At 37.7% G+C, this 27,417-nt stretch overlaps 1 protein-coding gene and 1 long non-coding RNA gene across 5 annotated transcripts in view; one reads left to right on the forward strand and one right to left on the reverse strand.

The window, feature by feature from the left end:
- The window catches only part of CNTRL (centriolin), a 72,700-nt gene extending 71,103 nt beyond the window's left edge, over window positions 1-1,597 (reverse strand). For 3 of the 4 annotated variants that reach the window (XM_039866728.1, XM_039866726.1, XM_039866729.1), the window contains exon 1: window positions 1,456-1,597. The gene's annotated coding sequence lies outside the window, so the exon portion shown is untranslated. Of the gene's footprint in view, window positions 1-1,406 lie in introns of all 4 variants that reach the window. The other variant, XM_039866727.1, reaches the window with a different exon arrangement.
- LOC120605769 (uncharacterized) lies at window positions 1,182-24,984 on the forward strand. The gene is made up of 5 exons (XR_005653702.1): window positions 1,182-1,442; window positions 3,286-3,369; window positions 10,382-10,561; window positions 19,661-19,723; window positions 24,600-24,984. It is a non-coding gene; the product is annotated as an uncharacterized LOC120605769 (long non-coding RNA).
- Window positions 24,985-27,417: the final 2,433 nt, after the last annotated feature.

Consider the following 27,417-nt stretch of genomic DNA (forward strand, 5'->3'; position numbering starts at 1 on the left):
TTTAGTCTAAACATTTTGGATAGCTCAAATCTTAATGCCATATAAATTGGTTTTAGAGATATTATAATGGTTTGATGTGTGAATATTTTTATATATAGCACACCTTCACAGGTACACGGGTATTATTAACACAAGCTAAGATTATGAAGAAACTTATTTTTTAAATGGTTGGAATATATACAGTATATGTAAAGGAGAGCTGCCATTAATATATTCAATCAGTTAACCAACATTTAGTAGATGTAATACCTTTCAACAACTATACAGTCATTCCAGGAATACTAATCTTGTCCAAAACATTTCTGAAATTCCTCTTTAGGTCCTGTTCTCAGAATTAATTTATAAGTCTCACAAGAAAATCAGACCCATCATTTCACCTCCATTTTTTTTTTATTTTCTCAGGTTGATCGTTAACTTTTATCATGTGCCAAATATTGTGATAAGCTCTTCCATGTATCATTGCATTAGAAGGATTAAATATAATAACTTATGAAACAGGTGTTATTTTCTCTCATTTTAAAGATTAAGGGGTTAGATAATTTGTTTGAAGTCCCATAACTAATTGGTTAAGCCAAGACGTAAAATCTGATCTGATTCTAAAGCCCATGTCTTCATTACCATGTCATATTGCTGAGTTTTCTGGAGTCCAGATCATGTTTGATTTGCTCTTTAGGGCCTAGTATGGTGCTTTACACAAAACAGACTATAAATAAATGCCACTGACAGTAGTTAATAGATGACATATATTATAAAAGTTATTGAAGAAAAAACAAAATTTAATACAATAGCATCACTGAACTCATGATCCAGCTTCTTAAGGTGACTAAAGAGAACAAAAACATGCTATATTTGTTTTTAAAAAGTATTATTTCACAGTTACACAGTACAATATGACAACTGACTTGTTCCAATAGTCCAGTTCACTTTAAATTGCACTTATGTCTTTACTTTCTCTTTCATTTTTTTCATGTTAAACCATCCCGTCCTTTTAACATTTCTTTTCAATATCCTAACTCGTTTTTTCTCCAGATACTGTATGCCATCCGATCTCATGATACTCGTCAGGATACCCAAACCATCCTTTATCCCTGTCATTCCCCACTGACACCTGGCACGCCCCAGCCCCTCCCTCCTTCTCTGGGTTGCAGGACGCCCCCACCCTTCTCGGCGCTACACCCCAACGTCCACACCTTCCGACACTCTAGTCCTCTTTCCTTAAATGCCCCCGCAACGCCAACTCTGACCGCTTCCCTTCTCATCCAAACCTCCCTCATTCATCCTCCTCCCCACGCCCGTTCCGGGCCCACCCCTCCTTCCCATCCAATCCCAAATCCCAGGCACACGCCCCCGCCCCGAATCCACCTCGAGCTGGCCCAGGCCTTCCCGCCTTTGCCGCCGGCCCCCACCGTTCCGTCCGGATGCTGGAGAATGCCTTCGACCAGGTCTGGCACTCACCGCTGAGAAGCCAAGGGGAGCGGGCCTGCGGGACGAGGCCGGGGTGGAGACGCGACCCTCGTTTGCTTCAGGTGCCCAGCTGCGCGGCAGCCATTTTGTTGTGTTGTGCCGGTTGCTGTGGGCCCGCGCGCGCTACGTGGGCGGAGCCTGCGAGGTCACGCCCCTTTCCGGAGCCGTAGGGGGCGGGGCGGGGCTTCCCTCCGCCTGTGCCGCCTCAGTTGCTGGTGCGCGAAGGCGCGGGACGCATTGGCCCCGAGGCTTCTAGAGTGTGCGAAGCCTGCACTGGGCGTGGTTTCCTGCTGCTGTCGCTCTTGAGTGCATCTCCTGTCTCTAAGGCGAAGCGGCAGAAGCCTCCCGCTCGGGCTCGGACACGCTCTTTGGCGGCTGAGTCAGAGGACGACCTGAGGGACCAGTGAAATGCTGTCGCCAAGCTCCCAAGCTTCCGATGCTGGCCGCCTGGCTTTGAACTTGCGTGCCTCGAAGCACGCTCTTCCTTTCGCGACCGTTTTCTGAGGCGAATTCTCTTCAGGGACCAACAGCCAGACGTAGGCGAACCGCTGAGCGAACGCGGCTTAGGCTCCAGCCGCCCCACGAAGTTAAGGGAGCAAGACCAGCTTGGAAATCCGGGCATCGAATATTCCTGCAGGCTGTGGAGAATATTCCTCTGGTTGGTGACCGGAAAGCTAAAACAAGAAGTATTTGAGGAAACTCCGGTTGGGGCTTACCTAAAGTGCTGCATTTCACCTTATATCCAACAGATAGTTTAAGAGAATTTATCAGATACAGTGCTGGGTACTAGGGGAATAGTGAATTTAAAAAAATTTTTTTACCAAGGACACCCTCCTCCGCTCTAGCCTCCCCTTTTTAACCTTGGACCTTGGACCATGTCACCATCAGAGGCTGCATCATCTCCAGGAATCTCCAACACAGTCACTACTTCTCTTTTCCCATAATCCTGCAATCTTAACAGCTCGCTTGCCCCAAAGACCTCCATTCCAGCACAATTCTTAAGTTCATCGTGACCTCCAATCTCTTGTTCTTACCATTTTCTCACAATTGGTTTCTTTCTTCATCATAGAATTCAAGGTCCACCTAACACTATTTTATCCATGCCTCAGTTTCCTCATCTGTGAAATGGGATAATCATGCCGACTTCCTACAGTTTTCCTAACAATTATAAAAGTTAATGCATGTGTAAAACTCAGAACAGTGCCCGCCCAAGAGTTAAGTTCTCAATATGTTTTAGTTATTTTATTTTTAGGCAAAGGTTTTCCCAGGAGACATGATACCTCATCCTATGGCCCGAAAGAAGAAAAGAATTTAGTCAAGAAGTAAGGGAGTGGGGAAGAATTTGCTTGGCAAAGGAAACTAATGCAAACCCCAGGAGGAGGAGAAAAGAAGTTTGTTAATGATCTGGACGTTAAGTAGATCATTATGGCTGCCAAAAATCAGGAATGAGGAAGCTAAAGCTGGAAGGGGCCTTATTATAAACCACATTAGGCACTTGTAATTTTTCCTTAAGGCCGTGATGGTTTCAGAAATAGAAAATTCATGTGACTTCCGACAGAGGGCACCGTTTCCATTCATTTTTATGTGAATGATGCCCCCGTCTTCACTATTTATGCAACATAGAAGGAAGCCTTTTGAATTGTAGAAAAGTCAAAATTCCTGCAACGCTCCACATTTTAACTTAGAAGGAAGATGTATGCATTTTTAATCGAATTTCAGGTGCTATTAATTAGTTCAGAATATGTATATTGCTGACTTTCAGTTCATTATTTGTTTGTTTGTTTGTGTTGTCACTCACTTCTTTTTTCTCTTTTCCCCCAGAGAGTTGGATTTATTGTGTAACCTCACTGCTACGCCCCTCAAAGTCTGTAATGATATTCACATGGGATCCATTATCACATCATGGTATGTTGGTGTCATTCATTATGAATCTTATAAGTAACCATCAAAAATATACACAAAATCCAGAGAATGGTGCAAAATGCTTATTTTTCCCTTTAGTAGTCTCTCGGTCCATATCCAGTCAACCTTAGATGGGTACTGTCCAATCCCTTTGCCAGTTTCCTCCTTCATCCAGACACAGTACCCACCTTAAGCCTTAGAGATGTCAGAGGGGAAAGCTTTATGTGCTAATCTGAACATTAATTGCCTCTTTTAGCACGCTAAAAGAGTAAGGATAGGAAAGGAGTGAGGGCAACTCTTACATTCAACACTTTTGTATTTATCTGATAATATGAAGAAGTTGTTATTCTTCTGAGTTGCATTTACAATATAAATATTAGGCATGGCACAGTGACCTAGCTATTCTTCAGTTTTTTTTCCAAATGATAACAAAGCTATTCTGTTAGTTTTAACTTGCCTCATGTTTCTCAATTCAGTTTAATTATTTTGTGGATTTGCTTTAAAAGAAAATCAGACTAATTTGTCAGGCAGGGATGATAGCTTCTATTAATGCCATTTCTGTTTGTGACTTGCTAGTGTGACTTTGAAAATTAACTGAATTACAACTCTATTTTTAAATAAATGTTGATATTTTTAGTCTCATAGAGTAAGGTATAATTTGCAATATAAAATCATGTACTATGTCTAAATGCAAATTCTTCACTAGACATCTATGAATATTGATATATGAAATAACCTGACTCTATATAAGAATATAGGAAGACCTGCCACTGTCTGCAAAATACCAAATTCCTTGCAAAGCCCTTGATAATCTTTCTTCAATGTATTGAGTTTGTTTTTTTGTTTGTTTGTTATTCTTGTTGTTATCTCTCTCTGCTCTCCTCTTTGTTTTGGCTAAATATACTAAAATCCTATTATGTGGCAGGTCTGTGAGAATGCAATGGTGAATGAGATAGTTTCTGCCCTTAAAGAGATATGACAGTCTAGTGGGAAATACAAAAATGATAAGACACTATGACAATGGACTAGAATTAGAGATTTGATGTTCTATGTGAATCCACATATGGGTTTGGGTCCAGAATGGGAAGGAGCTACAATGTTCAGCGATTCATAATAACCCTACTTAGATTAACTTTGGGCTGTTTCCAGTGCCATGGTTTGTAGAGACACCATGACTCAAGGTGTCTGCTTTGTGAGTTCAGATCTACTCTAAAAAGGGCTAGGACAGGCCTTAGGTGCAACCCCAAATTCCTGTCTCCGAAACCAAACTGTTATTTATCATTCACCTCCCTATGACCAGAGAATATTGAAGACCAAAAACAGCCTCCAAATATGATTTTCTTGTGTCCAGCTTTGAAATATTTTAAGCTCTAAATTTCCATAACTTCCTTCTTAATTTTAAAGCTTTTTTAAGTTAACATTTTGAATTTCTACAAAAAGGAAAGCCCTTTTCAGAAGAGCTCTAGCTAATACAGATGAAATGACCTAATTAGGAAGTCATCATTTTATAATCCTTATCATATTTGATTCAGACAAGGATCATCAATAGCTATTAGAACCATTACATGAATTATTACTTGTCAATAAGATATTCACTTGCTCTCAAAATATCACCCCACAGATTACTTATTTATTACAAAAGGAAAAGTTCCTTTATAAAAGGAGTTGAAGGAAGGATAACTAAATTACTTTTTCATTTTTTATTTTCTTTGGCATTCTTCCCAAATCCCATTGTAACGATAGTAAAGATATCAAATGGGAATAAATTCAGAATAGCATCAGAAAGGGAAGTGAACTAGAGGTAAATTTTAAGAAGAAGGAAAGATGAATTTGTAACACAGGTAAATCAGAGATGAGGAAGGTGTTGTCTACAATGGGAGACAGCCAGCCACGATGGAAGCGGGAGACAGAAAAGCTTCCTATCCGTGAGCCTACTAGGATATCACCACATGGGCATTTTAGAGGCAACTCAAATTCAACATGTACAAACTAAACTTATATCTCTGTCCCTCCCCCCCACAAAGAAAACTGCTCCTCCTCCTCCTATATATCTCATCTCAGCAAAAAGTATCTCATATCACTAATTGTTCAAGCCAGAGACCTGGGAGTCATCCTTGACTCTGCCTATTCACAACCAATTGCCAAGTCCTGCTCCGCAAATATTAGAATACTATTGTCAACTCCCACTTCTCCATTCTACCATCTTGTCTGGACATGCCAACTTCACTTCCTTACATCTCAACCCTCTCTAGTTTGGCTTGTCTCTACTGCTAGACTACACTCCTGTCAAGATCACCAATGACATTCATAGTACCAAAACCAAAGAACAGTTTTCTGACCTTGTAAATTAAAGTTCTGGCAGGAAACAGAATTTACTTTATAAACAAGTTCCCTATACACCTGAAAAACTTAAATCCACAGAAAAGTCCAAATCTTTAATTGTGAGTTTGGAACCCCTCTACCAAACTCTTTTCTAGAGCCAAAACAAATTGTAGAATTGATAGATTTCACTATCCTGTCCTTACCAGAAAAGTGCTCACAAGAGTGAAACTGAGAAGGCAGCAGAAACAGAATTAATGCTTTGCATTCCGCTAACATGAGTTGAGTGTGTACTATGTATCAGGCCAGGTGCTATTTACCCCACCTAAAAAGCACATTTATTAAAGTATAATTTAAATAACATATGATTCACCTGTTTTAAGTGTATAGTAATTTAATTCGCTCATGCCCATTTGCATGTAATCTCTCCATTCCCAGTCCTAGCTCCAGGCAATAACTATCTACTCACTGTTTCTATAGATTTGCCTTTTTTGGACATTTATCCAACATGGTTCAAATTTACCCAAGACGATTTAATAAAAGAAGCAAAATACAGAAATTTGGGCAAGCGGGGTTAAAGAATTAAATAAAGGAACGATAAATTACCCAGAGACTAGAAACTGAATAAGGAGCCACGATCATCTCTGACTACAGCAGCAATAAGAGGGAGGAATAATAACTACTGTTTGAAGATGTCGTGAAGATTGGAGATATCACATGTAAATAGCCTGGCTTATTGCCTGGGCTATAGGAGTTACTAAAGAAATTGTTATTAATGTTATTGGTGTTCATTTTGTTACCCCAATATATGAGAAGCTCTCTGATCGGGATATGTCTTATATTTCTTATAGCACCTATTAGAAATTCTTGAACTTAGAAGTTTTATAATACTGTAATTTAATATTAATGGATTTTTTCTTATTTAATCAGAGTAACTTCTAGGAAAATAATGAGGTTGTACAAAGCAGGAATATAGCATAGACAGGGATACTAAGGCTTTGAGTAATTAATTCATGAACTATACAAGCTGAGATCACCAGAATTTCTAAATAATAGCCAGTGTCACAAACCAAAGGTCTGATAGGCCATATATAACTTTCCTAGATTCTTTTCAATAGATTTATGGAATGTAAGAACTAGAGAGAATCTCAGGGTTCTAGAATCTCATCTAGCTAAACTTCAGTTTACAGTTAAGATTATTATCTTTCAATCATAAAAGGTAAAATTATTTTCTTACATAGAAATGATCAGGCTCTAATGTTTAATCATTGGCAGGAGCTGCCTAGAAAGAGCATGGCCTCAGCTTGAAAGCTAAGGTAGGTCTTGAAGGCATTAATACCTGGAGGCTGCCAAGCTAACATGCTCCTTGCAGCTAGTTGGCAAGTTTTTCAAGGGAAATCTCCATGGTTACCACATTGCTGTTGACTACCATTCTATTGCCAAGGTGCATAAAGTATGCACTGAGGGTGTTGGTGCCTGATGGCAAGTGTTCTTTTGTTGTACTGAGGGAGGAGTCTCCTGAACCAAGAGGTCCTGGCCTCTTGTCATTGTTTCTTCTTTTTTCCTTTTCCAGTTTTATCAAGATATAATTGACTCTCTTGTCATTAATGCTAAGCACCACGTTACAAGTCAAAACCATACGGTCTTATCTCTCAATGCCCCAATGGAGACTTGAGCATTTTTAGCCAGCCTGTTATTGGGGTTTCCTTGAGATCAAGCATGAGTCTAGGGAAGCTGAGACTAAGGAAGGTCAAAATGGCAGACGATGTGCTATTATCAGAATAATCTTCCCAGATCCATGTAGCTCAATGGAAGAACCTGAACTCCTCTTAGCTCTCTCTCATAATGATTTCTGAGGACCTCCTTAGTACTTAGGCTTTAGGTGGCCTTCACTTACAGTGACACTTAGGTTCCCGTTGGTATCCTGAAAGGATAAAGTGAAAGAGATCAAACTGAATCTTAGGAGATGGTTCCTTAGAAGACACTCTACTTCTAGTTCAATGGTTCTTAGTCTTGGTTTCATAGTTAATCATCTGAGGAGCTTAGAAATACTAATGCCTGCCTACCCCACAGAGGGATCTTGATTTAATCGGTCCACAGTATGGCCTAGGACTCAGGATTTTTAAAAGCTCCCCAGATGGTTCTAGTGTACAGCCAAAACTGAGAACCGACTATTTGGGCTGATGGTGGAACCTAAAGAAGCATCATTTGGCAAAATCAGCATGTGAGTTTTTCATTTCAATTTGTTTAATTCATTTTTTCAGTAAATAAGGCAAATATGACTCAGCCCTGCCTACCTGGTATAACTACAATTATATAGGGAAATTCAGATAAGTAGAATATAAAAAGAGAATGACAGAACTATATGAGAAGTGTTGAAAGTCAGTAAGAATAGGTTTTTAGAGGCATACCCAGGAAGAGGCATTTATCCTCTTCAAAGCAGATCGAGGAAAGTATCCCAGAAAATATGGTTTGTAAGCTGAGACCTGAGGACAACCAGTAGGAGTTAGTCATATGAAGAAGCTGGGAAGAGCATCTAAGGCAAAGGGAATAGATACCCTGTGCAAAGATGAAAGATACTGGAGAGAGCAACTTCAGAAAACCAGAAATTCATCAGTAAGGCTAGAGCAGAGTTTGAACAAGAAAACCGTGAACGAGGTACCACAGCAGAAGGGACCATTATTAGGTGTTAAATCTGTAGATCAATTTGAGGCATATTGCCATATTAACAATATTAAGTCTTCTGACTCATAAACATGAAATGTCATTCCATTTATTTACGTTTTATTTAATTTCAACATGTTTTATAATTTTCAAAGTATATAAGTACTTTTTTGTCAAGTTTTTTACTAAATATTTTATTTCTTTGGTGTTATAAATGGAATTATTTTCTTTCATTTAATGTAGTCATTGCTGCTGTATAGGAATATAATGATTTTTATATACTGATCCTGTTTCCTCCAACCTTGCTGAATTTGTTTTTTAGTTCTAATTTTTTTGTGTGTGTGGATTCCTTAGGATTTTCTATATACAAGATTATGTCATCTGCAAATAGATTATTTTACTTCTTGCTTTCCAATTATGATGACTTTTATTTGTTTTCTTGCCTACTTGTCCTGGTTAGAACCTCCAGTATAATGTTGAATATAAGAGGTGTGAATGAGCATTCTTGTTTTGTTTGTTTGTTTGGGTTTTTTTTTGTTTTTGTTTTTGTTTTTGTTTTTTGTCTTAGGAGGAAAACATTCAATCTTTCACTGTTTAGGTATGATGTTAACTGTAGATTTTTTGGTAGGTACTGTTTATCAGGTTGAAAAAGGTCTCTGTTATTTTTAGTTTGTTGAGTGGGTTTTTATTTTTTTAATCAAGAAGGAGTGTTGAATTTTGTCAGTTGCTTTTTCTGCATCTATTGAGACGATCATGTGAGTTTTGTTCTTTATTCTATTGATATGGTGCTTTATATTAATTGATTTGGGGAATGTTAAACCAACCTTGCATTCCTGAGATAAATTCCACTTCATCATGGTTTAATCCTTTTTATATGCTGTTGTATTTGGTTTGCTAGGATATCGTTGAAGAATTTTGCACCTATAAGCAACAAACAAATGAAATGATAAAATTATTCACATTATGAAAGTGTCCCTGAGTCATTTGGGTGTTTGCTTACATATTAAATATTTGACACACATCTTCTACCATACTACCTAGTATTTGTTTGAATATTGCCTGGGACATGAGAATCAGCTATTTCACATGTGAATGTCTCTTTTAACAGGATTATTGACTCCCTGAGGGCATGTGGCTCTGTTTGGTTTTTTCGAAGGAAAAAAATAGAATACATTATCTGAAAAATGGTCTGGAACAGGACACTGTAGTTAAAACTGATGAATCTTACCAAACTCCTGCAAACCACACTCTACTGGTTTAGAGTGGCCAGTGTCTTCCAGGGTGACCATAGCAATCATCCATGCTTAGGTTAGTCATTGCATGTGAAATGACCAAAGAATAGATGAAAGACTTGTCCTTATCCAAATAAATAAATACAGAGGGGACAGGGTGGGTGCCCGTGCAGATTGATGTATTAGATGGTACTTGCCAAATTCTCAAGGTGATGCATGTTATTCCATTAGGTGAATTCTTCAAAGAAACCAAAGTAACTGATGTCAAATACGTCCTTTTCCCCTATACACTGAATTTGGTTGCTACTCCTTTTTTCCTGAAGCCTGGGATTCCGTATTCCATCAGGGTTAGATGTTTAGAAAATCTAACATGGTACATTTTCATTCTGTGGAAGGGCAGAGGAGAAGTACCTCTGATAGATCTTGCTCCTGTGAGACCCTCAGTGTAGACGCTTAAATGGAGAATAAACTGAGGGAAGTCATGAATAAGACAAGGCTGTGATGAAAAATAACAGTCTAGATCCAGGCCTGATAATAATTTTACCCGACCCATGGCTTACATACAAGCACATAGCACAGTGCCCTGCTCTGATTACATATTCAATAATTATATGTCGAATTGAATATATTCATATGATATATGCCTGGAGTGGCTAAAACACAATCTTAAGAGAGCCACATTTGACTACTGATTTAAATCCTACCAAGTTTGTGCTTGGGTCTGAATAAGGAAATTATTCTAGCATTTTCTTGTTGTTAAAGAATCATCATTAACTACTGAAATGGATTTGGTCCAACAGGTGCAAGTGAAGGATGCCTTTGACCATTTCATTGGAGGGATTTCAGTAACCTTGAAAGCAAAAACAGTTAATAAAACTTAGGAGAAGAGAGATCAGGATCCAAGAAGTGCAACAAATTATGATGGAGTAGCTTCATTTGTGGTGAACATTCCCTCTGATGTGACAATGCTGGAGTTTCACGTGAGCAGAATTCTCATTTGTTGTAATTTTCTGTTATCACCTCAGTCTCTGTGGTAGCTAGTATGCAGGAAAGATGGGGAAATTTTGTGTAAGTCTAGTGAACTTCTCTGAAATATTTGACTTGTGGGCATAGGAAATATAATTTACTGTACTGAACATTCCATAAAGGGTACAAGTCTGTTAATTTTGGATTTAGGAAATAATTTTTCTTTTTATGCTAAACATAGTACTATTCAAATCTGGAAATTTTAGAACAGGAACTGCCAATGGACTATAAGAATACAAACAGAGTCTTCTCTTTTCCATTATTTCCAGCTATCATCATTTCTCCCTCAATTTACATGCTAACTCCACTAGAGATAGCCTGCATTCTCCTTGTCCCTCTTCCACATCTTCTCAAACTACCAAGGTCTGACTTTCTTCCCCACCATTCCATTGAATCTGCTTGCACCAAGGTTACCCATGAGCTGCTTGCTAAGACCACTGGATTATTTTTCAGTCTGTATCTTTTTTGCCTTCTCTAAGAATGAGGGGTGGTTGATCATTGTCTTTTTCTTTAAACAACCTATTATGGCCTCTGTGACTCCATATTCCCTTGCTTTTTATTTTTCTTCTGTGTTCTCTTCTTTATAGCCTTCATTTTGGACTGGTAATCCCTAGCTTGCCCTCTAAATGGGGATGATCTTCAGGATTCTATTCAGACCCTCCTTTCTTCTTACATGACACATTTTTTATTTGAGATATTTCCTGTGTGATTTCATCTGCATCCACAGCTTATGCTGAAGACTCAAGATCCTTACAGACACTGCCTTCCTCATATCTTTTTCTTGGATCTTTCAAAGAAGCATAAACATTGCTTTGTCCAAAACTGACCACCTTCCAACCTCAAACCTAGACCTCCTCCCAGTGCCCTGTTTCAGTGAGTGGCCTACAGGCACCTAGTTCTTCACTCTCTTCCTTGTCACCTCATTGTGACAAAGGAAATGGAATGATTTTTCTGAGACACAAATCTCATCTCAATTGACCTTGTCCTTGCTCCTCTCTCCAAACTCATTGTTCACTATTCTTCCTACCACACCTTAAACTCCACTGCACTGGACAGTTTGCAGCTCTCTATTGCCACTAGGCCTTTGTAACCCAGTTCTCCTTCCCCAGTTCTTTAATTTCCTAGCTTCTACTTATTTAGGGGTCAGGTTTTAAATCACATCCTCCAAGGAGCCTTTTCTAATTACCCTCTCCTAATCAGAGTAGGTATCCCTTACCCCAGTGGTCCCCCACTCAACCTTTTTGGTACAAGGGACTGGTGCTCCTATGAGAGACTAATACCTGATGATCTGAGGTGGAGCTGAGGCTGTGATACTAGCACTGGGGAGCGGCTGCAAATACAGATGAAGCTTTGCTTGCTTGCCCACCGCTCACCTCCTAATGTGTGGCCTGGTTCCTAACAGGCCACGGACCAGTACCAGTCCACAGCCCATGGGGTTAGGGAGCCCTACCTTATCCCATGAAAGTCTCACAGATTCTAAGTTTCCAGAGGGCAAGAGCTGTGTCTATCTTGCTCATCGTTGTGTCCCTAGCAACTAGGATAGTTCCTGACATATATTAGGGACAAGTAAATATTGATGAGCTGAATACGCATATCTGTTTCTAGACCTAAACCAGGGCCAGATGTCATAGTCTCCCTTTTCTCTAATAGCATAAATCATTTTTCCTTTGTTCTTATTTTATCAAGTTACATTTGCCAGAAAATATCTAATTCTTCAGCTCCAAGGAAAACATAAATGGTTCCAGCTTCTTGTTTAAGAACTGGCACAGCATGACACATATATTTATGAGTTCCCTAGGACCCTGCACTTTATCCTCAAGAACAGATCTTGTTTACTTTCCTGAATCTTCTCGGTCTCTCTCCTGAAAGAGAGAGTAAGAAATTATTCACCACCATTTCCATTCACAACCAACATCTCTATTAGATTTTAAGAATTATTGCCACATCTCTCCCTACGTTTTTTCTCTCCCTAAATTCTTAGTTCCTGCCAGCCTATGGCAGAAGGAAATGAGTTAATAAGTTGACATGTCATTTAAGAAAGAAGTCCAACCCTAAATCTAGGATCTTTTCTCTTCTTTGACTTCACTAGACTCTTATACACTAGCCTAGATTTTCATAGTTAATTTTATTATTTTTTAAATCAGTAGCCTTTCTGTAGCCACTTGATAACATAACTTACCATGATGTTAAGGTAGGGAAATGCTAATTTCCTTTTTCATAAAATGTTGTGAAGCCTGAAAATGTATAAGTTATATGCATACATTCATATATGTCATGCGCTTAGGGTCAGACTGGCACTAAATGAATGCTAGCAAAGTGTTAGCAGTTACCAGCACTACCACCATCATTGTCGTCAAGATAAGCATTGATATTTTACATTTTTTGACACTGTCTTCTTTAGGTCAGAACTGATGACCCAGACTTTCCTGAAGAATATCAAGCCAGCAATAACTATCAAGCAATGGCTTACTCATCACACAGCCAAAGTTTTCTTTACCTTAGCCGCACAGTTACAAGAGTTTGCTTGTGGAATAATATCTGATCATAACTGTTACCCCTAAAACCCAAATGTTGACAAGATTACACACTACAATTACTTGCTAAGTTCAATAATATCTCACTTGCATCTGGTTCCCTACTTGTAGCATTTTCCTTATGCAAATAATGATTCCTTACCTTACACAAAGCAGTGCCCAGGTGACATTTAGTGAATGAATGGATGAACTTATATAGCACTTTATAGTCTATAAAATACATTCACAACATGCTCATAACAGAGCTTCACAACACCTCTTTGAGCTTGACAGACAGTGGAGCAGATTGGAGAGGTCGAGTGACTGCCATGTTCACAAGTGCTGGGTTTAGGATTTTGTTCAAGTTCTTCTTACTCCTAGACTGATATTCCTTTCATAGTATGATGTCAAGGGTTTGATCAGAGCCTTCATGCAGTCCCCAGAGTATAAGTTATATGCATACATTCATATATATTCAGTCTCCTCAGCAATGTTTCACAGCCAGTCAGAGCATTACCATACATTGAATCTCTAGGCCTTGCCAACTTTCCCTTAAGAACATACCTTATTTACAAAAGGAAGAATTTAAGTCTTGTGCTCAAGAATGCATGTAGTTATTCCAGGCACTGTTCATTGCTGTTTAAAATGCAAACTAGCAAGGATAGCAGCATGCTATATTGACAAAGGCATGGGCTTGAGTCAGCAAGATCAGGGTTCACTTCCCAGATAAATCTAAGTTCAGAAACAAACCTTTGAATGTAAACAGTTCCAAACTATTTTCCTTTCAGTGACTGATAACATCATCTTGTTTACTAAGCCATTTGTTGGAATAAGCAATAACCTTATCGATTCTGAGAAAGGCACCTTTTAAGCTAACAAGATGTCTATATCTATGAGCTTCAGTTTCTATAACTACTAAATGAGATTGATTAAAGCACAACATGCAAGTGTGAGGATTTAATATATTTATATATACGTGCCTAATACATAATAGATGCTTGATTGGCATTAATTCTCTTTATCACCTGTCTAATTACTAGCCTAGCATTAAGCCCACTCTGATGCATATTTATTGCTATGTATTTTTAGATTTCATCTAAGGGCAAGATTGTACACTTTGGCACAGGAAAGAAACTCCCAGGTTCATCTTACCAACTTTTAAACCTTTCCATGATTCAGCACATGGTTCCTACAGCCTATCTCCTAGTCTATTATATCATCACAGGAGAGCATACAGCTGAATTAGTGTCTGACTTAGTCTGCCTAAATATTGAAGAAGAGTGTGGTAACCAGCTCCAGGTGAGCCACAAATAGTCTCCCCAGCTTGAGTGTTTCTTGAGTGTCTGTTTAATGTCACACTAAGATACTTTCTTTTTTTGACTAATTTTAGACCAACCTGTCTCCAAATAAAGATATGCACTCTCCAGGCAAAGCAATATCTCTTATTATGGAAACTCAGAATCATAGGTAGCATTATCATCAGTGGACAATGCTATATGACACATAAGAAAGAAGCAAAAATCCCCTGGGGAGAGTTAAGTAGGGTAAATGCTGTAGTTACTGATGCTTTGGCATGGCTTTGGGGGAAGTGACTACCAGGTTCTCTCAGGATTCTGTGGGTATAATCATGGGATTATACCAAAGTCTGTCTTCTCAGTTAGATTTAAGGATAACAGTATCAGCAACTAAAATTTATTGAATACTTACTATATGCTGAGTATTATTGTAAGACCTTTAAATCTATTATTTTATTGAATATTTATAACAATCCTGTGAGATTAAAATCAATAATAAAGACATTTAAAATGTATTTAGCATTTACTTGTAGAGTTGCCATGTTATTGATGAGGAAAACTAGGACACATATGTTAGGTGACTTAGGGCCTGTGTGAAATTCCAGCAAAGCATCGAATAAAGTGAACTCGTTCGATCTGAGTTACCTTTTTAGTTATCCTTTTAGCTATACAAAGGATAATTATCCAGTTATATTACTCTCTGATTTATTTTGTATTATATGAACACACTTTTTTGGGAATATCTTTAGTGAAATGCTAAAATTCAGTTGTCTCTGAGAATGAACTAAAATATAATTAAATCCACATTCAATAACAAACCTTTAATGCAACCATTTCCAAACTGTCTTTCTGTGACTGATGCCATCATCTTGTTTACTAAGTCATTTGTTGGAATGAAAAATAACCTTATTAACTCTGAGAGAGGGTGTCTTTTAAGCTAATACATAAAATTAAATTTCTTGCTCACTCTAGTGAAGGGATATGATTGAAAATGCTGGAATTCTGGTGAGTTGAGTGTATTAAATCTGTTGGAGAGATTAGGAGGAGAGCAAAAAACAATCGTATGATGCGGGAGACTCTATGGCTGCACATGAAAACCATAGCCATAAATAACTATTTCCTCTCTCCTACCCCTTCTGTAGCTTCATGCCTTCCTCCCACCCCCCATCCATAATCCATAAATCACTTACAGGGGTCACATGGGTCATGATCACAAACTGTGAGGAATCAACCTCTTCATCAAAAATAATTCATTGAGCATCCTTACTCATTTTTGTGCTCTGCTTTATCTTGGGTGGAGCAATAAAACATAGGGACTCATCCTCTCAAAACCTAGAACTTAGAGCTAGACCATAGGGGTTGAATATATTGTCTACCTATTCCTTTATTCAATCACTCAAAAGATATTTTATTAGTTAATATAAAAACCTTCGAGAGGGAGAGTATAAATTGTTCTCTAATAACTTCCATATCAAAGTTATATGCTTAGCTTATAAGTTATAGGCAAAGATTTAGCTCTTGAGAGTGAATTTGAGTAGTATATATTTGTAAACACATAAAGTGAAAACTAGAGAAGCAAAGGTTTGGGAAAAGTGGAGAATTAGATTTAAACACTTAATAAGTGAGTGATTTGTAACTAACATTATCCACAAATCAGGTATTCTCCATAATGGTCGTTGAATGTTGTTTTTTGGGGGAATGAGTTTCTTTCTGAACAGGTACTTCGAATTTTAGATAAAAATGACCATCACTGTAGAGCAGGTGGTGGCAGGAATAACGCTGAAGTGTTCTACTTAGCAGGACTCACTGTCCTCACCAATGCAAATGCAGATGACTCCCAACAAGATGGTTTGTTTTCAACCAACTAGCTTGAATATTCTTGTTTACACTGTTTTTCCTAGATCTACACTTATTCTCCCTCTAAATCCTCACTGTTCCCACAACATAATTTTTAATTAAACATTTTTTTAAAAAGATTTTGTTATTGTGGTAAGAACACTTAACATGAGATCTACCCTCTTAAAAAAATTTTAAGAGTACAATACATTATTGTTGACTATAGGTACAGTGTTGTACAGCAGATCTCTAGAGCGCCTTTATTTTGCTTAACAGAAACTTCGTGCCTGTTGATTAGTAAATCCCTATTTTCCCATCCCACAACACATGGCAACCACCATTCCACTCTTCAATTCTATAAATTTGGCTATTTTTGATACCTTATATAAGTGGAGTCATACTTATTTCACTTAGCATAATAACCTCAAGGTTCATCCATGCTGTTGCTTATTACAGAATTTCCTTCTCTTTTAAGGCTGTATAATTTATACACACATACACACACAATGGAATACTATATATGTGTGTATTTTTTTTTTCTTTAAACATTCATCTATTAGTGGACATTTAAGTTGTTTCTGCAACCTGAGTATTGTGAATAATGCTGCAATGAATATGGCAGTGCTAATATCTTTGAAATCTCGATTTCAAGTCTTTTTGGATGAATACCCAGAAACAGAATTGCTGAGTTATATGGTTTTTTAAAAAAATTTGAGGAACTTCCATACTGTTTTTCACAGCAACTATAACATTTTGCATTCCCACCAACACTGTGAAAGAGTTGAAATTTCTCTACATCCTCTCCAACATTTGCTGGGTGGTTTTTTTTTGTTTTTTGTTTTTTGTTTTTTTTTGATAATAGCCATTTTGTCAGAGATGTGAGGTGATATCTCATTGTGCTTTTAGTTTGCATTTCTCTGGTCATTAGTGATATGTCTTATTTAGACAAATGTCTATTCAAGTTCTTAACCTACTTTTTAATTGGGTTATTAGTTTTTTTTGCTATTGAGTTGTAGAAGTTCCTGGTTGCTGTTACGGAGATTAACCCCTTATCAGATATATGGTTTGCAAATATTTTTTCCTATTCTATAGGTTGTCTATTCACTCTGTTGATTTTTTTTACTGTACTTTTTAGTTTGATGCAAATCCACTGTATTTTTTGTTTTTGTTGCTTGTTTTTTGATGTCATATTTACGAAATTATTCCATGACCAATGTCATGAAACTTTTCCCCTGGTTTTCTTTTAGGAGTTTTAGAGTCTCAATTGTTATGTTTAAGTCTTTAATTAATTTTGAGTTGATTTTTGTATATGGTATAAGATAGAGGTCCAATTTCATTCTGTTGCATGTGGATATCCCATTTCCATACCACCATTTGTTAAGGAGAATATCCTTTCCTCATTATGTATTTTTGGCACCCTTGTTGAAGATTAGTTGACCATATAAGCATGGATTTATTTCTGGGCTCTCTATTCTGTTATATTGGTCTACATGTCTGTCTTTAAGTCAGTATCATACTGTTTGATTACTGTAGTTTTGTTATATAGTTTGAAATCAGGATGTATAATGCCTCCAGCTTTATTTTTCTTTGTTAGAATTGATTTGGCTCTTCGTGCTCTTTTGTAGCTTTTCATATGACTATACAATTGCCTTTTCTGTTTCTATAAAAAAATACCATTGGGATTTTGATAAAGATTATATCAAATCTATAGATCATTTTGGGTAGTACAAGCATTTTAATAATATTAAGTCTTCTAGTCCATAAACACAGGATGTCTTTCTATTTGTTTGTATCTCCTTTAATTTCTTTTACCACTGTTTGTAGCTTTCAGCATATAAGTCTTTCACCTCTTTATCCAAGTTTAACAATTTTTTTGTGTGTGTGGCATGGATGTTATTATAAATAGGATTGTTTTCCTAATTTTCTTTTTGAGTAGTTGTTACTGTGTAAAATGCAACTGATTTTTATGTGTTGATTTTTTATCCTGCGACTTTACTGAATTTGTTTATTAGTTCTAACAGTTTTTTTGTGGAGTCTTTATGTTTTTTCTATATATAAGATCATATCTGCAAACAGGAACAATTTTATTCCTTCCTTTATGGTTTGGATTGCCATTATTATTTTTCTTTCCTAATTGCTCTGGCTAGAACTTTCAATAGTATGTTAAATAGAAGTGAAGAGAGTAGGCATCCTTGTCTTGTTCCTGATTGAAATCATCACGAGAGAGTCTAAAGTCTGATATATGTATAGCCACCCCTGCTCTATTTTGGTTACCATTTGCATGGAATGTCTTTCTCCATCTCTTCATTCTCACAACACAATTCTGATAAGCTTGTCAGCACTCTGCATAAAACCCTTCACCAGCTTCCAATTACCTCTACAGTATGGAGTCTTTCTCCTTTTTAGGCCTTATGCTAAAATCTCACTTATCTACTTGGAGCACCTGAGAGGGGGCTTGTCACAGCTCTGCTTGGAGTGACTTCCTCTAATTTGTCATTAAAGTTCAAGCTTCATCTTTCCTCCCAATCCCCACTCCCATGCCAGCCTTGGAGAACTGACCTCTCCTCTTGTATTAGTTCCCTAGGGTTGTCATAATGAAGTACCACAGACTGGGTGGCCTGAACAACAGAAATTCTCACAGTTTTTGGATTAAGATTAAGGTATCAGTAGAGTTGGTTTCTTCTAAGGCCTCTCTCCTTGGTTTATAGATGGCAACTTTCTCCTTGTGTCTTCACACAGTCTTTCCTCTGTGTGTGTCTGTGTTCTAATCTCTTCTTATGACATCAGCCATATTGTATTTGGGCCCACCCAATGATATAATTTAACCTTAATTACTTCTTTAAAAACCCTATCTCCAAATATGGTCACATTCTGAGGTACTAGGGGTTAGGGCTTCAACGTATGAATTTGTGGAGTGACACAATACAGCCCCTTAACAGCCTCCTTATACTCAGTATGGCATTATAACATTGGTTTATTGGAATGAATGTTATAAGAAATGAACCCCTATTATATGTCTTTAGATTTTTAAGATATCCCTTGAGGATAGGAACTGAATCTTACTGATCTTTGTGTTCCCTAACTGGATGAGAGGAGGTACTCACTACATGTTTTAAAGAAGTGAACAAATCATCTTAAAAATGTGTGCATTTATTATTTTTTGTCTTATCATGTTTAAGCTTCTTGAGGTAATACTTTTACAAAGAACAAATAATGATACACTACCAAGAAATATGCTCACTATACTCACATACATTTCTATACTAAAGGTAAATATAGATCATAATTGTTGTGGGAAATAGAACATGATCTCTGATATAATGTGCTCATCCCAAGTCTGTGAATTGATAATTTAGATAATTTGATGGAAACATTTATTATAAGGGCTATTCTCTTTGTTTTTTAACAGATGGATCATTTAAGAAAATTCTCAGATCAAGAAGAGATTTGAAAGAAGAAATAAATAATCTAGGTACTCTAGAGTTTCCTGTTGTTTTCAGATATTGTGATAGAATAACCCAGGATCATCTATTTTTTTCTCATTCTAGTTAATTGATGTACATCAGGTAAAAAAAAATCTGAGGGTACTTCCACCTCTTACTTTCCATATGAGTAAAGCAACCTGGGTCAATTAACCCACATCTACTTAGCATAGTCTTAATCTAAAGGAAATAGGTCGCTATCATATCCATTCTCTATAGTTATAATATAGTCGCTTTTTAATTGTCTCATAGATTTTACTCTATCAGAGTAGCTGGTTTAGCAGTTAAGTGTAAGGCTTCCATTGAATTCTCACAAAAGTTAAGTGTAATGAATTTAGGATTAAATAATAATAGCTAACACTAATTAAGCACTTGCTACCTACCAGGCATTGTAGAAGCCTCATAATCAGGTTTTCTCGATGAACACTCACACAATCACATGCAGTAGGTATTCTTATTACCCCTCTTTTTCCAGATGAATACATCAAGGCACAGAGAAATTAATAATGAATATTCCCAATATCATGGGGCAGTGAGTGACACAGGCAGAATTTAGATCAGACTGATAGCAGAGTCCACTGCACTGATGACCACTATGCTCAACTGAGCACTACTTTTCTTTGGTATATTGACATTTAAAACCTAACCAGATTATTTGGAAGATGGGTCTGAAAAAACTGATTTTTGTATACCACTTAAATTTCAGGTACACTATCAATGATGTTGATTATTAGAGGAGTTAAAGATAGTGTGCTTTAATAATGATGATGATAATAAAGTTTCTCCCCCCCATTTCAGCAGGTACTTGCCAAAACAACATCTTTAGAAGGCATCATATAAAAAATAAAGTTTTTAGAATCAGAGATCAGATTTGGGTCTTGGCTTATTATTTATAGCTATGTGACTTTAGGCAAGTTCTTAATCTCCCTGAGCCTCAGTCTCTTTTTCTGCAAAATGGAGACGATTTCTCTCTGCCTTGCAGAGTTAGGAGAATTAAATGAAATTGTGTAGGTAAAACAATTAGCTAGGAAGGAACTCAAAAAACAGCAAATTATAATGCTTTATTCTTTTGAAAGCCCGTTCTCACCAAAGCCACACGCTAACCTAGGCTAGACAGAAATTATAATCATTTAATGATGGCAAAGTGAGTTTCTGAAAATTGAACTGTCTTGCCAAGTCCAAATGGCTAGGAGAAGTGGGGCCACTATAAGTGTCAGAGCTTATATTCTGTGATCTAGTGGACTTTTTACTTTATGATACTGCCTCTTGGCTCCAGCCCTGGCTCTGCCGCCAAGCAGCTGTGCCCACTTGGAAAAGTCTCTTACCCTCTCTGTACCGCTATTTCTTTAACTCCTAAATGACAGAGAGGGACACAATTAGTTCTAATGTACCATTCAGTGGTTTTTAGGAAAACAGGAGGGCAACCTAAATGAAAGCTCCTGCTCTTCTATTTACCTTCTCAGGCTTCCTACTCAGTATGGCTTGACTGTCTTGGTCTAGTAAGTGTCCAGTAGAAAGAGACTGTGTGAGTGTTTTGAAACCAATCATATTCCATCAAAATGTGGTCTAAATAAAAAGGCCCCAGAGATATTTTATGAAGAAAGGGCAAGCCTTCGGTGGTCATGATACTGTCTTCAAATATTCAAGAAACTGGTGATTATGTGACTTTTTCTGCACAAGAAAATTAATCCTTGGAGTACCAATAAGGGTACTTGTAATAGGAGTTAAATTTTGGTTTAGAAGATCTCAGGAAGAGTTTTCCAGCAATTAGATCTCTCTGAAATGGAACAGGCCGCTTGGGAAGGAAGCAGTTTCCCATTCCAGGAGCTATTCCAGGAGGGACTTGTCGACTACTGGTACTAGGGTGGGGCAGGGGGCTCCTGAGGTAAATCCATAGAACCGGAAGCAGACTGGTGGTTGCCAGTGGTGGTACGGTGTGGGGTGGGGTGGGGGTATGTGGAGTAACTGCTTAATGGGTAAGGAGTTTTATTTTGGAGCAATGAAAATACTTTGGAATTAGGTGAAGGTGGTAGTTGTACAATTACCACTGAATTCTTCACTTTAAAATAGTTAATTTTATGTTATGTGAATTACGTCTCAATACAAAAAAAGAAAAAGAAAGAAAAGGCTTCTTGTAGAGGAGAGGAGTGGAGGTCTCCTCTTTAAAAATAGGAAGATTGGCAGATAAAATCATCACTCCCTACTAACTCCCCAATCTGGACACTTGAGATAGATCTTAGAGAATGGGTAGGATTTTCACAAATAAAAATAATGACTATTTTATGATGATACGGCAGCTTATATATGAAAAGGGGAAACCACAGACAGTTTATTATGGCCAGACCCTAGTGGGCCTGGAGGGAAATGTTCTTTTGAACTTCTAGATTATTTCCATAAGCAAACTAAATAGCCTTTCCCAGTCCTACAGTAAGTCGATGGCAGAGATAAACCTGGATCCTTGGTCTTTTAACTTCCAGGCTCATGTTCTTCTCTACAAAAAAAAAAAAAAAATTGATTCCAAATGCTCCAGACCAACAAATTGGTCTTGTGTTAATTGTGCTAAGAGTTGCAGTGTATTAAAAATTAAATCCCCTATCTCAGCCTGGAATGCTCATGTAACTAACATGTTTATCTTTCAGGGCTCCACTTAAAACCAGTTTCTTGGGAAACCTTCCATGGACCCTAAGCCCAAACTCTGATAGAACTGTTATTTTCCTTCCAATTATTTATCCCAAGTATATTATTACACAGTCCTAATCATTCTTTTTTAGTAATGTCTGTCTCTCCCATTAATAATATCTAACACTTATGGAAAACCTACTCAGGGTCAGATTCTGTTCTAAGTTTTTCACAAGAATTAATTCATCAAGTTCTCTTATTATAGATATCTTATTTATTCCCCCTTTAACAAATGGGGAAACTGAGGCAATTAATTAACTTGCCCAAGGTCAAACAGCTAATAGCAGAGCCAGAATCCATCCCAGCAGTTTGATTCCTGAACCTGCACACTGAAGCTCCCCCCAAACAGCTATTGTTCTTATGCTTGCTTCCTCAACACTCAGCACAGGGCCTGCCAAGAGAGGACACACACTAAATATATGTCAAATAAATGCAGGATCTAGATTCGAGCTCAGGAACCTATCATATTTGTGTGGCCCTGAGCAAGTTATTTGACCTGTCTGAATTCAATATTTGTCTTAACCGCCATATTTAGATTTGTAAACACCCAAATAATATCATGAATGTGAAAACAACTAGAAGAAGAATGAATTTTTAAATAAATACAAATGTACAGATTGACATAGTAAGTAGGTTTCATAAATTATAATCTCCTAAATACTTTGAGAGAATCATAGATTTTAATTCAATTTTGGTCAAACAGCATTTTAAGAAAAGTTAAGCTACAAGTGCTTTTTCAATGACATTATTTGACCCAGTGAGACACATTATTTGGTAACCATTTTTGCTGGTTTGAGTAACTTGCCAATGATGATGGCTAGTTCCCTTTTAGACAGAGGTCTTAAAATCTTTCTTTGGAAAATGCTCAATTTTATTTCATTCAGGGTTCAGTTTTATAGATTTATATTATTTATGCTTTCAATTAAGGCCTCAAGTCAAATAAAAAGCATACTTAATTAACATTATTTGGAAATTAGTTTCCATTTTAAAAAAGAATAATGGGGTCACTCAATTTTGATTGGCTGCCCTAATTATAAACCTATTAAATAAATAGTTACCTAAAGAAAGAGAGAGGTTATAAAACAGATGAATCAAAAACAGGGAATTGCTCTTATTTATGGTCTCCACATGTTTCTGTTAGAATTAAGGGCCCTGGAGCAAGCCCTGAATTCAGGGATCCAAACCTAGACATCAACCCCAAATTCTGGCACCACAACCAAACTTTAAGGTTTTTATTTAGCTCCTGGACTCCTTTGAAATATATATATATATATATATACACATACATACACACACACATATATATATAATATGAAATATATGCATATATATTTCATGTTAAATATATATAAATATATATAATATGAAATATATATAAAAGCAAATAAAAAAAGGGAGTCTTTCAGAGGCAAGTTCACTGACAGCTTTCATTCAACTCACGTGTATCAGCACTGACTCGTGTATGATGCACTGAGGTGGAAGTGACTGCTGAAGCAAAAAAGCTACAGAAAAATTCTCAAACACAGGTGTAATACCCCACCCCTTACATTGTTATCAATATATAAATTTCTTTTTTGCTACAACTGAGGATCATTTTGTAATAGTAAGGTCGGCTTGACCAAACTTGACCTGATACCCTGATTTCTGTGGGCTGGCCTCTGGTACTTGCTTTTGCATTGAGTATCTTCTTGGTGTACTGCTCATCCCTGGCCACTGATGGCCAGCGAAGAGTTTCTCTTTTCTACGTGCTGGCAGAAAACTTTATTTCTCCCCTCTAAGATCAAGGTCTTAAAATGAAATATTTAATATATAGTTTTATGAATTCTGCCTTTATGAAAATAGAATATCCTATAGTGCCAAAAATAATAATCTTTGGAAGATCTGCGTAATTCAACATGTTTCTCAGCATTCAATCCTCAATCTATCATAAATATTAAATTCAAAAGATGAAAATATTTTGTGTCAGAGACCGCTAATAAATCCAGCATTCATTCTTTCTTTCCTCCTTATTATCAAAACCTGAATTTTAGCTGGCCACATTGCTGCCCAGTTTCCCTTGAAGCTGGGTACAGCCAAGAACCAAGTCTCTTGAGGAAATATAAATTCTATGAGACTTCCAGGATAGCTGCTGAAAAAGAGTCAATTCAACAGGGAGGTGTTCTTTTTTTGCCCTCTTTTTTTTTGCAGCCCTCAAATCAGAAACAGTAGTTGGACCTCTGGCAGCCATCAAGGACCACAAGGTAACACTGAAGATGGAAGCCAGATGCTAGCATAGTGGGACAAAAAATGATGGCCCTTTCCTCTGTTGACATGTGGAGCTGCCATTCCAGCTTTTGGATTTCCTTTATGTGAGAAAGAAATAAATGTTTATCTCATTTAAGCACCAGTAATTCTGGTTGTCTGTTATATGTGGCACAACTCAATTAATTCTAAATATAAACTCATATTCCTTCCTTGGCCCTGCCTAGTTCCCCTATCATAATGCTCATCACAGTTTGGTGTGACTGTTTGTTTGATGGTCTGTCTTCAGCACTAGACTATAAACTTCTTGTCTAGTTCCCCATTGCTTCCTCAGCCTCTAGCTCAGTGTCTGGCACATTTTAGATACTCAAAAAACATTTGTTAAATGAATGACAGCAGGAGCACCTAAATCTCAATCCTCTCACTTCTCTTCCCCTTCCCTCTCTCCCTTTATATGTCATCTCAACCGCCAAACTTCTCCATCTAATGAAACCATCCTTTAACTCACTCCATTCCTAATTACAACCCAACCATCTCTCTACCTTATCCCAAGCAACTCGCCCCCCACTCCCAACCATTCCCATCCCTCTTCACTACATCCCTCATTCCCAAGCCAGGGATAGCCAGATGCACTCCACCAATTTCACAGAGTCGAGGACCTGATTCCTAAAAGGGAGGGCTGGAATGTTAATTTGTGCCTTTTGTCCAAGCACACTTGAAGATAGATCCCACGTGGCACCTGGGCTAGTATCCCAAGGGTCACAAGGGAATTCTGAGAGGCAATTCCATTCCTAAATCAGGGCCTTACAGCCCTTTAGCCATGGTCTGCGCTGGGGCTTGGTGCGAGCAGTCCCCTCTCACATGGCAGAATTCACCCTCTGCCTTGTCAGAATCCCTATGGTTTCAGCCCCAGGGTTTGTTCCTAGGACCTGTCACAGTAACTGTTCAGATGAGGAAACCTGCCCAGGGAAGTGAAGAGGGCACCAGAGATGTCCACATCAAGCTTTGCTTCCTTCCCTGAGAATGCTTTGCTTCCTTCCCTGAGAATGGAGGAGGAAAAAAAGCCTTTAATAGCTCCTACACTTAACCCAGCCAGATGACAGCCACCAGCCCCTAAAGTCTGATTTTCCTAAGAGAAAAACACTGAATTCCCAGAAGTGCTTCTGCATGGTATGGAGGCAGAATGTTATTAAGACGCTGAGTACATGAGATTTATTGGGATTTGGCATCTACTTCTCCTTCCTTGTATTATATATATTTTAATTCTAATCTTTGAACTTCTGTTTCCTCCCTGGTCTGGTAAACCTAATACCTTAGTCTGTTTCTTTTTTCTTTATAGATTTTTAAAAAAATCGTAATAAAATATATATAACAATGTATATCATTTTAACCATTCATAAATGTCTAACTCAGTGGCATTAAATACATTCACAGTGTTCCATAACCATCAACACTTTATACCCAAACCTTTTTCATCATCTGCAATAAAAACTCTGTACCCACTAAACAATGACTCCCCCTTCTGGGCCTTTTTTATATATATATATAATTTTTTTTTATCAGGAACCCTACCTCCATCTTGGCAGTCCCCTGGATTCAGATTGTAGTTAGGTACCTGTTTGTCAATAGGTCTCCTTGATGCAACCTCCTGCCTGGCCTCCTGAGGAATGCATTCCAGGATGGCCTTACCTGTTATGACATGCTTTGTTGGACCCTTGATAATAGCTGCCTCTCTGGTCTTGTCCCTTTTTGAAGGTATCCTATTGTAGCTGACTGCCAAAATGAATGCTCCCTAGAACAGATTAGGATATTGTCTCTTCCACCTGGGAGAACTGGCCTACTTTTAGGTCATAACGCTTGACAGTATAAGTATGCTGAAAATAACTGGGCTGTTCTGTTCTGACAGCCATCTCCTTCCCAAGCATTTCTACCTACTCATCATTCTCCAGATTTTATCCTTTTCCATTCTCTCAGTCCTCGGTCCAATATCTTCAGGAACTTCCCTAATCATCCAAGAACCAAGGCCATCAGTTTGATATTGCCTTTAAGATACCCTCTCAAAAGTTTCTTGTCTTCTTGACATTCTTTGATCCCTCTGCCAAAGCATTGCCCCATAATATTTAAGGATACTCCATGAGATGCAATTAAAGACTTGCCTTTGGAGTCAGATATGAGTTTGTTCCTGGCTTAACTACTGTAGAGCTGGTTTCATGGGCTGCAACATCTGCAGTTGCACAGCGCCCAGTGCTTAGAAGGGCCCCACACTGAGTTTAACACTCTGTTGTTGCTGTCTTGAAATTATTAGGACAGTGAAGTCTGGTGGGACAATGGAGTATGAGTGTGAACAGAAGAGGTATGTAGAATGCATGTGTCTGCCATTCCTTGCTACCCCATTCACACAGAGCATTCACAATACCCCATGAACACAGAATTCCAGTGGCTTCATAATGTGCAGAAGTTAGACTCAAAATGAGTACAAAGTAAGTGTTTTATGTATATGACTAAAATAAGCAGGGCTGCTCACAGCCCCTACAGGCCACATTTTCTTTTGAAACTGGAACTTGTTTTGTATGCGAAACAAAACAATAGCATTTCAAGAAACACAAATGACAGAGGAAACTAACCATATTCTTCCTTGCTCACGTTACTTCACTGTATTAGCCAATCACTTAAATTAAATATTATGACATAAAAGGATACAGAAAGACAAGACAACCCATAGTTCCTTTTCCTTTCAGGCTTTCCGTATTCATTAATAAGCACA

This window comes from Pteropus medius, unplaced genomic scaffold, assembly GCF_902729225.1.
Source record: "Pteropus medius unplaced genomic scaffold, Ma_sr-lr_union100, whole genome shotgun sequence".
NCBI lineage: Eukaryota > Metazoa > Chordata > Mammalia > Chiroptera > Pteropodidae > Pteropus > Pteropus medius.